At 43.4% G+C, this 18273-nt stretch overlaps 1 pseudogene; it reads left to right on the top strand.

The window, feature by feature from the left end:
- The first annotated feature begins 928 nt into the window (after window positions 1–928).
- On the top strand, window positions 929–1046 carry LOC124597725 (annotated as a pseudogene).
- The last annotated feature ends 17227 nt before the right edge of the window (window positions 1047–18273 follow it).

The raw sequence follows: 18273 nt of genomic DNA on the forward strand, positions 1-18273 counted from the left end.
ATTATGTGGTTAACATCACCACAAACATTAATAAATGTTGGATCACTGATTCAAGCTGGTACTCTTCCCAGTTCGATCAGTATAGGTGGAATTCTTAAAATGACAGTTTCCCTACGGTGTCAACAGAAGTTCTTAAAGCAACATGTTTTCCACTGAAAGAAAATTAAAGATTATCAGTCAATATTTGTAAAGGTTTTCTTTTTCATTTCAACCATAACCGGTTTCACGCATATATGCTCATTTTCAGATGGCAGCATGTTGTCTGTATCGTATCGCCTATTGATACACTGAACGAGAAATAATTATTTCCATATAGGAAAGGCCAGTGTCAGGCGCCAACTCATGTGTATTCCTGTCTCGGTCCCGGAAATCCTCATTTAGTGGAACGATATTTAATGTGACGAAATTCTTGGCCATAAAATGATATACAGTTACCGGTACTAAATTTGTAAACACTGTGTGCGTCTTTCACATGAGAGCACTTAATACTAATGACAAAGATGGACGTATATCCCTGAATCTAGTTTTGGTCAAAAGAAGAAAGTAAATCTTTGCAAATCAATGAACGCAGGCTTTTAATTTTCTCTCTATAAGTGATCAATAGAATTAGATAAATTCAAAATAATGTATAAAACACGTTCCCTTTCTATACGTTCGTTATAAAAAAAACCGAAGAGGTGAACTACTTCCATATCTATAAGCAAAAAAGAACGAGCAGTGATTGTTCGGATGAATTCCAGAATGTCTAGTAATATTACATGTTCACTTAGTACTAAGAGAGAATAAAGTGAAGGTTAACAGAATTATCAGGAAGAACCAGTACGTAAATAAGTGGAATACTAAAGTACTGATGACTTTTTAAGTATGTTTGAAGTTATATGAGGCTGTAGATACTGTGATAATAAATACCACAATCAGCAATTCGGTTGCCAACGGCCTTGCCGCATTGGTAACACCGGTTCCCGTCAGATCACTGAAGTTAAGCGCTGTCGGGCTAGGCTAGCACTTAGATGGGTGACCATCAGGTCTGCCGAGCGCTGTTGGCAGGCGGGGTGCAAAATTCAAATGGCTCTGAGCACTATGGGACTTAACTTCTGAGGTCATCAGCCCCCTAGAACTTAGAACTACTTAAACCTAACTAACCTAAGGACATCATACACATCCATGCCCGAGGCAGGATCCGAACCTGCGACCGTAGCGGTCGCCCGGTTCCAGACTGTAGCGCATAGAACCGCTCGGCCACCCCGGCCGTCAATCGGGGTGCACTCAGCCCTTGTGAGGCAAATTGAGGAGCTACTTGATTGAGAGGTAGCGGCTCCGGTCTCGGAAACTGACATATGACCAGGGGTGCGGTGTGCTGGCCACATGCCCCTCCATATCCGCATCCGGAGACGCCTGTGGGCTGAGGATGACACGGCGGCCGGTCGGTGCCGTTGGCCTTCCAAGGCTCCCTGCTCCCTGCCGCCGTTGGATAAGCAGCTGAGCAGCAAGTCGTATACTCCTAGCTCACTCATTTGTTACATAGTTTAATTCTTAATTTCTTTGCGTGTTTTTGGTACTTGCATTGTTTAATTCATAAATTTCGAGCGTATTATAGTATTTGAGAGTTGTAGCATCGCGTTTTAGTACCTGAATAGTGTAAATTCGCGTAGTCGTTTGTCTACTGTTTTGTTTTGAACGGCCAGTGTCGGTTGGTCACAGTCAGTGTGCTCCCTGCCGCCGTTGGATAAGCAGCTGAGCAGCAAGTCGTATACTCCTAGCTCACTCATTTGTTACATAGTTTAATTCTTAATTTCTTTGCCTGTTTTTGGTACTTGCATTGTTTCATTCATAAATTTCGAGCGTATTATAGTATTTGAGAGTTGTAGCATCGCGTTTTAGTACCTGAATAGTGTAAATTCGCGTAGTCGTTTGTCTACTGTTTTGTTTTGAACGGCCAGTGTCGGTTGGTCACAGTCAGTGTGCTCCCTGCCGCCGTTGGATAAGCAGCTGCAGCAGCAAGTCGTATACTCCTAGCTCACTCATTTGTTACATAGTTTAATTCTTAATTTCTTTGCCTGTTTTTGGTACTTGCATTGTTTAATTCATAAATTTCGAGCGTATTATAGTATTTGAGAGTTGTAGCATCGCGTTTTAGTACCTGAATAGTGTAAATTCGCGTAGTCGTTTGTCTACTGTTTTGTTTTGAACGGCCAGTGTCGGTTGGTCGCAGTCAGTGTGCTCCCTGCCGCCGTTGGATAAGCAGCTGAGCAGCAAGTCGTATACTCCTAGCTCACTCATTTGTTACATAGTTTAATTCTTAATTTCTTTGCGTGTTTTTGGTACTTGCATTGTTTAATTCATAAATTTCGAGCGTATTATAGTATTTGAGAGTTGTAGCATCGTGTTTTAGTACCTGAATAGTGTAATTTCGCTTAGTCTCCTTCCGCCGCCGAGCAGTGTCAGCAGTGCGCAAGTAGCAGCATTACTGCATTTACTAGGCAATCTTGTATTTTAATAACCGTTTAAATTTTGTCGATTTGTTTACGCTCTCTGTAGATTAGTTCAGACGTTCTTAGCAAAACAGTTTTTAGCATGGATAGGGACTGCAACTGCTGTGTTCGGATGCAGGCTGAGTTGGCATCCCTTCGCTCCCAGCTTCAGGCGGTGCTGGCTTCGGTCACACAGCTTGAGGCTGTTGCCAATGGGCATCACTGTGGGGGTCGGGATGGGGGTTTGTCGGGGACGGCCAGCTCGTCCCACGCATCCCCTGATCGGACTACGACTGTGGTTGCCCGGGATACTGCCCGCATTGAGGCTGATCCCTCACCTGTGGTAGAGTGGGAGGTCGTTTCAAGGTGTGGCAGGGGGCGAAAGACATTCCGGAGGGCTGAACGGAAAGCCTCTCCAGTTTGTCTGACGAACCGGTTTCAGGCTCTGTCTCAGGCTGATACTGATCTTCGGCCTGACATGGCTGCTTGTCCTGTTCCAGAGGTTGCCCCTCAGTCTGCAAGATCCGGGCAGTCGCAGAGGGTGGGCTTACTGGTAGTTGGGAGCTCCAACGTCAGGCGCGTAATGGGGCCCCTTAGGGAAATGGCAGCAAGAGAGGGGAAGAAAACCAATGTGCACTCCGTGTGCATACCGGGGGGAGTCATTCCAGATGTGGAAAGGGTCCTTCCGGATGCCATGAAGGGTACAGGGTGCACCCATCTGCAGGTGGTCGCTCATGTCGGCACCAATGATGTGTGTCGCTATGGATCGGAGGAAATCCTCTCTGGCTTCCGGCGGCTATCTGATTTGGTGAAGACTGCCAGTCTCGCTAGCGGGATGAAAGCAGAGCTCACCATCTGCAGCATCGTCGACAGGACTGACTGCGGACCTTTGGTACAGAGCCGAGTGGAGGGTCTGAATCAGAGGCTGAGACGGTTCTGCGACCGTGTGGGCTGCAGATTCCTCGACTTGCGCCATAGGGTGGTGGGGTTTCGGGTTCCGCTGGATAGGTCAGGAGTCCACTACACGCAACAAGCGGCTACACGGGTAGCAGGGGTTGTGTGGCGTGGGCTGGGCGGTTTTTTAGGTTAGATGGCCTTGGGCAAGTACAGAAAGGGCAACAGCCTCAACGGGTGCGGGGCAAAGTCAGGACATGCGGGGACCAAGCAGCAATCGGTATTGTAATTGTCAACTGTCGAAGCTGCGTTGGTAAAGTACCGGAACTTCAAGCGCTGATAGAAAGCACCGAAGCTGAAATCGTTATAGGTACAGAAAGCTGGCTTAAGCCAGAGATAAATTTTGCCGAAATTTTTACAAAGGTACAGACGGTGTTTAGAAAGGATAGATTGCATGCAACCGGTGGTGGAGTGTTCATCGCTGTTAGTAGTAGTTTATCCTGTAGTGAAGTAGAAGTGGATAGTTCCTGTGAATTATTATGGGTGGAGGTTACACTAAACAACCGAACTAGGTTAATAATTGGCTCCTTTTACCGACCTCCCGACTCAGCAGCATTAGTGGCAGAACAACTGAGAGAAAATTTGGAATACATTTCACATAAATTTTCTCAGCATGTTATAGTCTTAGGTGGAGATTTCAATTTACCAGATATAGACTGGGACACTCAGATGTTTAGGACGGGTGGTAGGGACAGAGCATCGAGTGACATTATACTGAGTGCACTATCCGAAAATTACCTCGAGCAATTAAACAGAGAACCGACTCGTGGAGATAACATATTGGACCTACTGATAACAAACAGACCCGAACTTTTCGAATCTGTATGTACAGAACAGGGAATCAGTGATCATAAGGCCGTTGCAGCATCCCTGAATATGGAAGTTAATAGGAATATAAAAAAAGGGAGGAAGGTTTATCTGTTTAGCAAGAGTAATAGAAGGCAGATTTCAGACTACCTAACAGATCAAAACGAAAATTTCTGTTCCGACACTGACAATGTTGAGTGTTTATGGAAAAAGTTCAAGGCAATCGTAAAATGCGTTTTAGACAGGTACGTGCCGAGTAAAACTGTGAGGGACGGGAAAAACCCACCGTGGTACAACAACAATGTTAGGAAACTACTGCGAAAGCAAAGAGAGCTCCACTCCAAGTTTAAACGCAGCCAAAACCTCTCAGACAAACAGAAGCTAAACGATGTCAAAGTTAGCGTAAGGAGGGCTATGCGTGAAGCGTTCATTGAATTTGAAAGTAAAATTCTATGTACCGACTTGACAGAAAATCCTAGGAAGTTCTGGTCGTACGTTAAATCAGTAAGTGGCTCGAAACAGCATATCCAGACACTACGGGATGATGATGGCATTGAAACAGAGGATGACACGCGTAAAGCTGAAATACTAAACACCTTTTTCCAAAGCTGTTTCACAGAGGAAGACCGCACTGCAGTTCCTTCTCTAAATCCTCGCACAAACGAAAAAATGGCTGACATCGAAATAAGTGTCCAAGGAATAGAAAAGCAACTGGAATCACTCAATAGAGGAAAGTCCACTGGACCTGACAGGATACCAATTCGATTCTACACAGAGTACGCGAAAGAACTTGCCCCCCTTCTAACAGCCGTGTACCGCAAGTCTCTAGAGGAACGGAGGGTTCCAAATGATTGGAAAAGAGCACAGATAGTCCCAGTCTTCAAGAAGGGTCGTCGAGCAGATGCGCAAAACTATAGACCTATATCTCTTACGTCGATCTCTTGTAGAATTTTAGAACATGTTTTTTGCTCGCGTATCATGTCATTTCTGGAAACCCAGAATCTACTATGTAGGAATCAACATGGATTCCGGAAACAGCGATCGTGTGAGACCCAACTCGCCTTATTTGTTCATGAGACCCAGAAAATATTAGATACAGGCTCCCAGGTAGATGCTATTTTTCTTGACTTCCGGAAGGCGTTCGATACAGTTCCGCACTGTCGCCTGATAAACAAAGTAAGAGCCTACGGAATATCAGACCAGCTGTGTGGCTGGATTGAAGAGTTTTTAGCAAACAGAACACAGCATGTTGTTATCAATGGAGAGACGTCTACAGACGTTAAAGTAACCTCTGGCGTGCCACAGGGGAGTGTTATGGGACCATTGCTTTTCACAATATATATAAATGACTTAGTAGATAGTGTCGGAAGTTCCATGCGGCTTTTCGCGGATGATGCTGTAGTATACAAAGAAGTTGCTGCATTAGAAAATTGTAGCGAAATACAGGAAGATCTGCAGCGGATAGGCACTTGGTGCAGGGAGTGGCAACTGACCCTTAACATAGACAAATGTAATGTATTGCGAATACATAGAAAGAAGGATCCTTTATTGTATGATTATATGATAGCGGAACAAACACTGGTAGCAGTTACTTCTGTAAAATATCTGGGAGTATGCGTACGGAACGATTTGAAGTGGAATGATCATATAAAACTAATTGTTGGTAAGGCGGGTACCAGGTTGAGATTCATTGGGAGAGTGCTTAGAAAATGTAGTCCATCAACAAAGGAGGTGGCTTACAAAACACTCGTTCGACCTATACTTGAGTATTGCTCATCAGTGTGGGATCCGTACCAGGTCGGGTTGACGGAGGAGATAGAGAAGATCCAAAGAAGAGCGGCGCGTTTCGTCACTGGGTTATTTGGTAACCGTGATAGCGTTACGGAGATGTTTAATAAACTCAAGTGGCAGACTCTGCAAGAGAGGCGCTCTGCATCGCGGTGTAGCTTGCTCGCCAGGTTTCGAGAGGGTGCGTTTCTGGATGAGGTATCGAATATATTGCTTCCCCCTACTTATACTTCCCGAGGAGATCACGAATGTAAAATTAGAGAGATTAGAGCGCGCACGGAGGCTTTCAGACAGTCGTTCTTCCCGCGAACCATACGCGACTGGAACAGGAAAGGGAGGTAATGACAGTGGCACATAAAGTGCCCTCCGCCACACACCGTTGGGTGGCTTGCGGAGTATCAATGTAGATGTAGATGTAGATGTAGATAGAAGTAGTTCAACTGGTGAAGGGCAGGAATGGTAATACAAAGTAATATCTCCTTGTACAACAATATATTTAGTTAACACACCAGACATTTTGCACCAAACATTCAACTTATCATCTGCATTAATTCTCCTACGATTCCTTGTGTACAATGAAAATGGCTTGTCTGTCGTAACCACACATGTTCCATAATCCCTATCGGGTACAACTCCAACTGCAAACGTGCGATAAGAAATGATGTCTCTTTCATTGTAGGCCTCCAATCCTTGAAGAGGTTTATCAGTACCTCTTAAAATGGCAATTATTAACCATGAATTACCACTAACTACTTCTGTTGTAGTACAAGAAAATTGAATCTTGCAACCAACAAAAGTAATAGGTCCTTGTAGTAGCTCCTGTCGACCAGTCTCATTTGGTGTAATTGAAAAAGTGTCCACTGTCTTGTACACTGGCTCCTTCTTCTATACATTCTCATCCTGTACGGCATGGCGATGTGTAGCGTGCGGCTGCCTCGACGCGAATGAGCCTGCAGCTGCCTCAGTACCAGATGACGCCACTGATAAGAGCTCCGCGCGGCAGTTATCAGCGCCGTTGCGCAACCGAAATTGAGTTTTTATGCAACACGGTCCTAGTAAAACTAGGGACCGTGTTGCGCGGCAGACTCGTTCTGCGGCTAAGTCCCACTCAAGGTCACCCGCCTTACACAGCGGCATACGGAGAACGCACACAGCCATCATATCAATAAGAGCCGTAAAGCAACAAAAAGTAACCCGTCCACCTCCCCAGGGGTAATAACCCCTGCAACCCGCAGAATGGAAACATATGTCAGCAGCTCACATGACCAATAACAACAACAATCAACGAAAACTCTAAAACAGAGCGCTACAAATGCTAGAAACGTAGGTTTGCCCTTCCTTACTCTAGATTCTAAGATAAGTCGTAGGGTCAGTATTGCCTGACGTGTTCCAACATTTCTACGGAATCCAAACTGATCTTCCCCGAGGTCGGCTTCTACTTGTTTTTCCGTTCGTTTGTAAAGAATTCGCGTTAGTATTTTGCAACTGTGACTTATTAAACTGATAGTTCGGTAATTTTTACATCTGTCAACACCTGCTTTCTTTGGGATTGGAATTATTATATTCTTCTTGAAGTCTGAGGGCATTTCGCCTGTTTCATACATCTTGCTCACCAGATGGTAGAGTTTTGTCAGGACTGGCTCTCCCAAGGCCGTCAGTAGTTCCAATGGAACGTTGTCTACTCCGGGGGCCGTGTTTCGACTCAGGTCTTTCAGTGCGCTGTCAAACTCTTCACGCAGTATCGTATCTCCCATTTCATCTTCATCTACATCCTCTTCCATTTCCATAATATTGTGCTCAAGTACATCGCCCTTGTATAGACCCTCTATATCCTCCTTCCACCTTTCTGCTTTCCCTTCTTTGCTTAGAGCTGGGTTTCCATCTGAACTCTTGATGTTCATACAAGTGGTTCTCTTATCTCCAAAGGTCTCTTTAATTTTCCTGTAGCCAGTATCTATCTTACCCCTAGTGAGATAAGCCTCTACATCCTTACATTTGTCCTCTAGGCATCCCTGCTTAGCCATTTTGCACTTCCTGTCGATCTCATTTTTGAGACGTTTGTATTCCTTTTTGCCTGCTTCATTTACTGCATTTTTATATTTTCTCCTTTCATCAATTAAATTCAATATTTCTTCTGTTACCCAAGGATTCCTACTAGCCCTCGTCTTTTTACCTACTTGATCCTATGCTGCCTTCACTACTTCATCCCTCAAAGCTACCCATTCTTCTTCTACTGTATTTCTTTCCCCCATTCTTGTCAATTGTTCCCTTATGCTCTCCCTGAAACTCTGTACAACCTCTGGCTCTTTCAGTTTATGTGCAAATAAAGTAATTCCTCACAAAACCTTGAATGTTAAAAGAAATAATTCAAATGACTGAAGAAAGAAGGAAATAAGAAAAAGACCAGGAAAAGAAAGAAATTTGCACTGCCGGAAAAAGTGCAACCTCAGGTATAATTCCATTTTACTGACAAGTGAAGTGACAGGTATTTCATCACTGTAGGAGTACGTGATAAGAAATTCACGCCAAGTGAAAGACACGTCACAGTAAAGGTGTCCAATCAGTCGTATCAGTACACAGTGTACCTCCCTCTGGCCGTAACGGAGCCGGCCGGGGTGGCCGTGCGGTTCTAGGCGCTTCAGTCTGGAACTGCGTGACCGCTACGGTCGCAGGTTCGAATCCTGCCTCGGGCATGGATGTGTGTGATGTCCTTAGGTTGGTTAGGTTTAAGTAGTTCTAAGTTCTAGGGGACTGATGACCACAGATGTTAAGTCCCATAGTGCTGAGAGCCATTTGAACCATCTGGCCGTAACGCAGGCGTGTGTTCTTGCATGTAGACGATCGTAAAAGTGCCGAACGACATCCTGCGATATGTTGTCACAAGCACCTTGCACCTTTTATTACAATTTGTCAGTGATTATTGTAGACTATGGAGAGCCAGTAAGTTCCCGCTTCAGGATGTCCCATATGTTTATTGGTGAGAGATCTGATGGTCCTTCTGACCAGGGCAGTTGTTATACACTATGAGGAGCACGTTGCGTCACGGCGGCCGTATGATTCAAATGGCTCTGAGCACTATGGGACTTAACATGTATGGTCATCAGTCCCCTAGAACTTAGAACTACTTAAACTTAACTAACCTAAGGACATCACACAACACCCAGTCATCACGAGGCAGAGAAAATCCCTGACCCCGCCGGAAATCGAACCCGGGATCCCGGGCGTGGGAAGCGAGAACGCTACCGCACGACCACGAGCTGCGGAGGGCGGCCGTATGTGGACGTGCATTGTCCTGCTGAGAAAGTACATCACATTCCTGGCAGTAGCACGGGGATAACAACCTCTGCAAGGTAGTGAGCACTGTTTACTTTATCCTGTAGAAACACCAAATGTGACCGCGAATTGTAAATGATGGCGCCCCACAACATGAAGCAGGGTTGGGACCTAAGTGTCATGAGCGGACGGACTCCAGAGAAGGCCGCTCACCGGGTCTACGCCGTACATTGGTACGTGACTCACATACAGGCTGAACCTACTGTCACCACTAAAGACAACACTGAACCATTCCACTCAGCTCGGTCGGTTGGTCGTGCGGTCCAACGCACGGCTTTCCGGAGTGGGGAGGAGCACCTGGTCCCCGGCACGAATCCGTCCGGCGGACTTGTGTCGAAGTCCAGTGAGCCGACCATGGTTTTTAGGCGGTTTTCCATCTGCCTCGGCGAATGCGGGCTGGTTCCCCTTATTCCGCTTCAGCTGCACTATGTCGGCGATTGCTGCGCAAACAAGGTTTCGAGTGGCTAACAGAAGTGGTAAAGCCTGCCAGTCTTGCTTGCATTATGAAAGTAGAGTTGACAATTTGCAGCGTAGTCGACAGACCGATTGCGGACCTCTGGTACAGAGCCGAGTGGAGGGTCTGAATCAGAGGCTCAGACGGTCCAGCGACCGTGTAGGCCGCAGATTCCTCGACTTGCGCCAGAAGGTGATTTGGTTACGGGTTCCGCTGAATAGGTCAGTTGTCCACTACACGCAGGAGGCGGTTACACAGTAGCAGGGGCTGTGTGGCGTGGACTGGGCAGATTTTTAGGTTAGCGGGTCTCGGGAAAACGCAAGAAGGGCTTCAGTCACAAAGGATGCAGACCGAACACAGGAGGAATGTAGATGCAGGAACCACAGGTGTAAGACTTGTAAATTGTCGTAGCTGTGTTGGGAAAGTGCCAGAGCCCCAAGCGCTAACTGAAAGCACTGATGCTCAAATCGTTGTAGGCACTGAAAGCTGACTAAAACCTTTTGCGAAGAACCTAACGGTCTTCCGAAAGGATAGGCTAAACACGGTTGGCGGTGGCGTGTTTGCTGCTGTTAGAAGCAGTTTATCTTGTCGCGAAATTGAAGTAGATACTTCCTGTGAGTTAGTATGGGCAGAGGTCATTGTTGGCAAAAGGAATAAAATAATAATAGAATCCTTTTACCGACCTCCCAATTAAAACGATACAGTTTCTGAAAGGTTCAAAGAAAACTTGAGTTTGCTTTCAAACAGGTATAGTTGGTGGTACCTTTAATTCACTCTCGATATGTTGGCGAAAATACATGTTTAATTCCGGAGGTACGCATAAAACATCATCCGAAGTTGTGCTAAACGCATTCTCTGAAAATTATTTCGAACAGTTATTTCATGAGCCCACGCGAATAGTAAACAGTTGTGAAAACACATTTGACCTCTTAGCACCAAATAATCCTGAGCTAGTAACGAACATCTAAACCGAGACAGGAATTAGTGAACACAGGGTTGTCGTAGCGAGACTGAATATTGTAACCCGCAGGTCCTCCAAAAATAAACGTAAACATACCTACTCAAAAAAGCAGATAAAATTTCACGTGACGCCTTCCTGAGAGACAATCTCCACTCCTTCCAAATTAGTAGTAACACTGTAGACCAGATGTGGCTTAAATTCAAAGAAATAATATTGGCAGCAATTGAGTGATTTGTACCAAATAAATTAACAAACGACGGAGCTGATCCTCCTTGCCACACAAAACGGGTCAGAACACTGTTGCAGAAACAACGAAACAAACACCCCAAATTTAAACAGACGCAAAATCCCCAAGATTTACGATCTTTTACAGAAGCTCGAAATTTAGCGCCGACTTCAATGCGAGATGCTTATAACAGTTTCGCAACGAAACCTTGTGTCGAAACCTGGCAGAAAATCCAAAGAGATTCTGGTCGTATGTGAAGTATGTTAGCGGCAAGAAATAATCAATGCCTTCTCTGCGCGATAGCAATGGAGATACTGTCAAAGACAGTGCTTCCAAAGCAGAGTTACTAAACACAGCCTTCCAAAATGCCTTCACAAAAGAAGACGAAGTCCATAAATATTCCAGAACTCAATCAAGAACAACTGCCAACATGAGTAACTTAGAAGTAAATATCTTCGAAGTAGTGAAGCAACTTAAATCAGTTTATAAAAGCAAGTGTTCTGGTCCAGACTGTATACCAATTAGGTTCCTTTCAGAGTATGCTGATCAATTAGCTCCATACGTAACAACCATATACAACCATTCGTTCCACGAAAGATCCGTTCCCAAAGACTGGAGAGGTGAACAAGTCACACCAGTATTCAAGAAAGGTAGCAGGAGTAATCCACTTAATTACAGTCCCGCATCATTTACGTCGATCTGAAGCAGTATTTTGGAACATATATTGCGTTCGAACATTATGAATTATCTCTAAGAAAAGAGTCTATTGATACACAGTCAACATGGGTTTAGAAAACATCGTTCTTATGAAACACAACTAGTTCTTTATTCGCATGAAGTGTTGAGTGCTATTGACAAGCGATTTCAGATCTATGTATTTCTGGATTTTCGGAAGGCATTTGACACTGTACCACACAAGCAACTTGTAGTGAAATTGCGTGCTTATGGAATATCGTCTCAGATATGTGACTGGAATTGTGATTTCCTGTCAGAGAGGTCACAGTTCGTAGTAATTGACGGAAAGTCATCGAGTGAACTAGAAGTGATTTCTAGCGTTCCCCAGGTAGTGGTACAGGCCCTTTGATGTTCCTTATCTACATAAACGATTTGGGAGACAATCTGAGCAGAGGTTTTAGGTTGTCTGCAGATGACGTTGTCGTTTATCGACTAGTAAATTCATCAGAGGATCAAAACAAATTGCAAAACGATTTAGAAAAGAAATCTGAATGGTGTGAAAATTGACAGTTGATCGTAAATAACGAAAAGTGTGGGGTCATCCACATGAGTGCTAAAAGGAATTCTTTAAACTTCGGTTACACGATAAATCAGTCAAATCTACATGCTTAAATTCAACTAAATACCTAGGAACTACAATTAAGAACAACTTAAATTGGAAGGAACATACAGAAAACGTTGTGGGGAAGGCTAACCAGAGACTGCTTTATACTGGCAGGACACTTAGAAAATGTAACAGGTCTACTAAGGAGACTGCCTACACTACGCTTGTCCGTGCTCTTCTAGAATACTGCTGCGTGGTGTGGGATCCTTACTAGATAGGACTGACAGAGTACATCGAAAAAGTTCAAAGAAGAGCAGCACGTTTTGTATTATCGTGAAATATGGGAGAGAGTGCCACTGGAATGATACAAGGTGTGGTGTGGACATCATTAAAACAAAGGCGTTTTTGATTGCGGTGGAACCTTCTCACGAAATTCCAATCACCAACTTTCTCCTCCGAATGCGAAAATATTTTTTTGACACCGGCCTACATAGGAAGAAACGATCACCACGATAAAATAAGGGAAATCAGAGCTCATACGGAAAGATATAGGTGTTCGTTCTTTCCGCGCTATACGAGATTGGAATAATAGAGAATTGTGAAGGCCATACACTTAAAAGTGATTTGCAGAGTACCCATGAAGATGTAGATATATCTCTACATCAGATTCCAGAGTCCTCGCTCTCCTCCGCCGTCCTATATTGGCGGTTTTGAGTGCAAACATGCCTTTTTTTGTCGAGCGATTGTCCAGAGCCTTGACGGTCCTAGCTGCTGGTAGCTTTGCAAGGGGGAAATATTCAGCACAGCACCTTCTCGCACCCACAGCATAGCATCACACTGCTCCGTCAGAAATGCCAGTGTCTGCTAGCTCGCTGTGTGTGTAAGCGCCGGCCGTTGTGGTCGAGCGGTTCTAGGCGCTTCAGTCCGGAACCACGCGACTGCTACGGTCGCAGGTTCGAACTCTGCCTCGGGCATGGATGTGTGTGATGTCCTTAGGTTAGTTAGGTTTAAGTAGTCCTAAGTCTAGGGAACTGATGACCTCAGATTTTTTTTTTTTTTTTTGTGAGTACGCGTTCATGGTGACTCTGGCTTGTTACAGCACACTGCACAAGTGCAATGGAGCGAAACGGCCTGAGCCTAACACAGCAGCAGATTAGCCGCAGAGAACTCCAATACTTATACACACCCAGACAGGTTTGTTTACCGGACGATCTTTTACCATCTCCACTCTGACTGCTGACGGTTGACGTTTTTTGGCCATAGGTCTCAACGACGTGCTTATGTTTTCCTCGATATAACGTCCCCCAACCTAATTATAACAAGATTGTTTCTCTCTGATCTTCAGTACAGTCAAAATAATTTTAGGTGAAGTTGAAAGCAAAGTGCCAACAATACGAGTGCAAAAGAAATTTCACCGTTAAAAGCGATCGAGAGTGGATAGGTTTCAAAGAGCTCATTGAGGGGAAGAGCTAAGGGGACGGCTGTTTGGTCTGAAATTCTAACTAGACACTATCAAAACACAAGCAAGAGGCTGTTGAATTCATGTTTCGTATTAGTGAATCATTAACATTCAAAACGTATGGTAGATATTCATGTATCATTAAAGAAACTGGGAAGTTTCCCCCTTGTATGAAGGACCTCCCGTATTAAACGAAATTCCATATTCTCTCTGCCTTTTGTTGACAGTCCCTGTTATAGAAATAGTTAATGGACTGTACTATGTTGATGTAAAACCATGTGTAAACCCAACTAGACTCAAACAAAACCAACAAAACAATTTAAACTGCCGCTAGCCAGTAATCAAACTTTTTGTATCTTTGTAAACCTTCTGCTGGCTAAGAGTGTAGCTAGGTAATAATATTTTTCTTTCATAATGGTTTAATAAGCTCTGTATTTTAACGACTCAAACCAACAACACAATGAAAGCTGCTGCTAGCTAGTAATCAAACTGTTTGTGTCTTTGTAAGCCTTTTACTGGCCAAGAGTATAACTAGATAATAATATTTTTCTTTCATGGTTTAATAAGCTATGTATTTTACTAACTCACGTATTAAAACATGAAGTTCTTGAAAAGAAACCATCCATGAATATAATAGTCTTTCGGAGGTGGCAGACTCCTGGGTAAGCACACACATCGTACTCTTCAAAAGATGAATAAGATACGAACCTTCCACTGATCTGGGAGTGCACTGCATTGGCACCTAACACGCAGAGTACCGAGAATCGGAATAACTTATTTGAGCTGCGGTAGGAAAGATGCACGATATCCCTTCTATGGGGTACCGATATGTTTACAGCTAGTAATTTACGAACACTACTGCTGAGCTACCGATCTTTGCATTACGGAGTCTCGCGTCCGTCGGCCTTCGTAATTTAATATATATATATTATTATTGTTATTATTATTTTTTAATTGTTGCCGACTTATGTGGTGGGCCTTAATAAAAACTTTCCTGAAGTTCTCCCTTTTTAAAAATATTAATTTCAAATTATATGTTACGTTAATGAATGTTAGACTCGCTGAATCTTAAAACATTAGCATATAAGTTGTACAATGTAATAAACTTTTCATATTAATTTCCTCGGCTAGTCAAATCACTTTAAAGCACAAGATCTTTAGTTATTAATTAAAATTGCGGCCCACACACACGCGAGAGTATTTTTCTTACCTCCGTTAACCATTGTATTGTAGTCAGAGTCCTGGCTCTGGGTCTCGGCTATGGTACTGAAAATAAGAATCTTAAAGCTAAGTATCTTCTGCAACGTCGGGCGGCTGTGGAGAAAAATTAATATTAAGTTAATAACGGGCGAGTTTTCCGATCCGCAAATTTTTCATAAGTTAATATCGCCACGTAATGGCGTCGTTGGCTGCATCGGCCGCTGCGATTGTTGAACTGTAAATTACTTGAATGCAGGTTAATTCAAGGAAGACGGACATGAAATCGGGATCACCTCTTACAAATTAAAAGTGCACAATAATATTAAATCAGTATATTATATGCTTAACTCATACAAATATGCTTACATTTGCCAGCACTCGCAAGATGTCCCTCTCTACACATTCAAGACAAAAAAGGAAGTGAAGTCGACAAAAAAATTAACAAAAGAGCGTATCTTGTCGTTTCTTTAGATCATTCTGTCATAAATTATTTCTTTGCAATCTAAACCTACGCAGAGAAATTATTATTTTACGGCTACATGATAAAAATTTGGCATTGGGGACACTATATTGCCCCCCGAAATGTTTATGTCATAAAAAATGTTCGTGTTTTTTGACATTAATATTTCCACTTTCATGCCCACAGTGTCCACACGCAAATTTTTCTTTCACAGTTTGCATATGTCACATCGTTTATTTAAATCGTTAAATTACTGAGGTGTGTTGCCCACCAAGTGTAATACAGATGAGGTTCAAGGTATACAACCACGAGTTAGTCCGGAATATTTGAAGTCCCAGGGGGGTCAACTGTTCGCTCCCCATTTGGCGCGGCCGTAGGGAAACCTGGGGAAAACCTCGGCGGAGCGACAGACTAACTGCTTCGGTCACTTTCATTTAATTGTTTCTGGAATGTCATTGGAGTACAGGATGTGCATACAAATATTTTTGTTGCACTATGCAAAAAATTAGGTCATTATAACAATTGATTGCGGTGTCGTTGATGATCTACGCCGCGACGTTTAGCTCGCGACGGCGTCGGTTGGTGTGTTCGGTACTCGGCGCTCGCGGCGGCTGCGGAGAGGTCAACGCCCGCTCGACGTCAGCGTGTGTCTCGCCGTCGCGGAACGTCAGAATCAGCTGATCGGCTGCACGGTTGGCGATGCGCTTCTGTCTCGGCCAGGCGTGGCGGAATGGGATGATATCCGCCTCCCGCGCTTGTTGGCAGGAGTCAGCTCTGCTACGCATCTCCGACGTAGTACATGAAACATACACACAACCAACGTAATATTTGTTTCCCGCTGCAGATGGTTACGCTAGTGGGAAAGAAGCATTTATTAGTGCGGCAGTTGTTGTTAAGTTTTCGCCAGTTTCCGAGTGTCAAGCTAGCACTGTCTTGCAGAATACATGACATGGATCTTCTCCCGTGAATGAAGTTTTGATGCGCCACTGTTTCCATTACACGTCAGTTTTTGTCTTGATAAAATTATTTATGTTTTCGCCGCACTCGCAGGCACTGGTGAGTGTCCTAATACGAGCTTAGCACAAACATTCGCCGTTTCTGCGGTCGCTGTTTTGCAACAGCCCACGCATCGCATTCCAATCTCGCATTATTGTGCTCACTGAAACTACAGTCTGTCCCAAAAATATTGACTGTGGGTTCACTTCACGTTAACAGTTCCCATTTATAAGCAAATTCACAGTTTTTCGTGCGTAATATTGGCGTTTGGCGTCCTGACCGCTGTTGAACGTTCAGTACTAGCACTTCACTGTCCATATCACAGTTTCACCTTCACAGTTTTTCACACTGTTTAAAGTAACTGTTTCGATTAGTTCACAAACACTAATGTATTTCACTCAGTCTGAACTGGATTTTGGCTCGTGCTGGATTTTACCAGTCTCTCGCACTAATTGTCTCTTTTCATTTTCCACTTAGAGTCGTACTTGCCTTCAGATTTTTTTGACTATACAATTATATTTCCGTCTCATCTGAGGTAAGTCCCCATGTCATGTCTGCCCACTCATTGCGTACTTCCCCTCCAGAGCCAGGCTCGACTTTACAAAACTTTGCCTCTCGCATTATTGTAGACATTTTATAATCTAGGCCTAGCGTGCAAGTTCCTAGATTAGTGTTTGATTTGTGACTTTTGTTTACACTATAAATTCGTGTAAATCTCTGCCTTAGCAGATGGCAATATATTTTAACAGTGCTTAGCGGAAGTCGCGTTTACTGATTTGCTTTGTACTTTGTCCACAACACATGAGGTACCTTGGGTGATGTACACCCTGCACTCATGTTGTTTAGTAAATTATGAATGAGCATTTTTCAAGATCGGTATAGACATAAATACATGGAACAACATATACACTATAATATTGAATTTCATAAGTTGCATTACTACTACAGTTCAAAAATATTCATGACACACTAATGAAAAATTCTTTCATCATTACGTGCTATTGAATTTTTTTTTAAATATTTTTTAAAGCATTTTTAAACATGAAATTTGCAAATTATTCTTAAACCTACGTTCATTTTTTTTCTTTCAAAATGCAATTGCTTAAAAATACTATTATTCCTTAACATCTACAAAATTGAATCGCACTAATCTTGTGTGCATCATTGTTTTTAAATGTTACACTAAAATCTGGACATTTACACACAGAAAAAAATACACTATAAACTTAACCTACCACACATATGTAAACGTTGCTCTACTGAACGAACTTCTTTAAGTCTTTGTAAGTATTTTCTCTTATTTCCTTCGTAACTGCCTCCTTCTTTGACCACGGGATGGTGTAGTTTGCGTGACAGAAAGTAACGTGAGGTACCATTTCGATGTTATAGGTGTAGCCCTCGATAACACCGGGTTTTTCCCAAAACACATTCTCATAATCTGTAAGTAGCTGAGTCAATTCGTTTTGTTGTGCTTCAGTCAAATGTTCTGACTCTCTGACTTTCATGGCTATCAGTTTCGTTTTTTCCTCTTTATCTTCATTAATAAATTCTTTATAATATGCTTGTCTTGTACTTAAGTCAGAATATACATTCATTACCTGTATTCCTTCGAATCTCGACTGAAAGCTCTGGCAATATTTACCGTGCACTTCCCGTGTCCTCAACAACGGCAAAATTACACGTCTATCCTCATTCATAAGGCTTACTTCCCCGCACAAGAGGTCGATTTTTGCGTCCCTCTGGCGTAAAAATTCCATCCCCAGGATGCAAGCAACACCTAATCCCTTAACTACTAGGAACGAGCTTTTCATTGCTTCATTTCCTACCATAAACTCAACTTGCACCTGGTGCTTTATGATATGAGATTGTGCACCTATTGCACCTG

Source organism: Schistocerca americana, chromosome 2 (genome assembly GCF_021461395.2).
Source record: "Schistocerca americana isolate TAMUIC-IGC-003095 chromosome 2, iqSchAmer2.1, whole genome shotgun sequence".
Taxonomy (NCBI): Eukaryota; Metazoa; Arthropoda; class Insecta; order Orthoptera; family Acrididae; genus Schistocerca; species Schistocerca americana.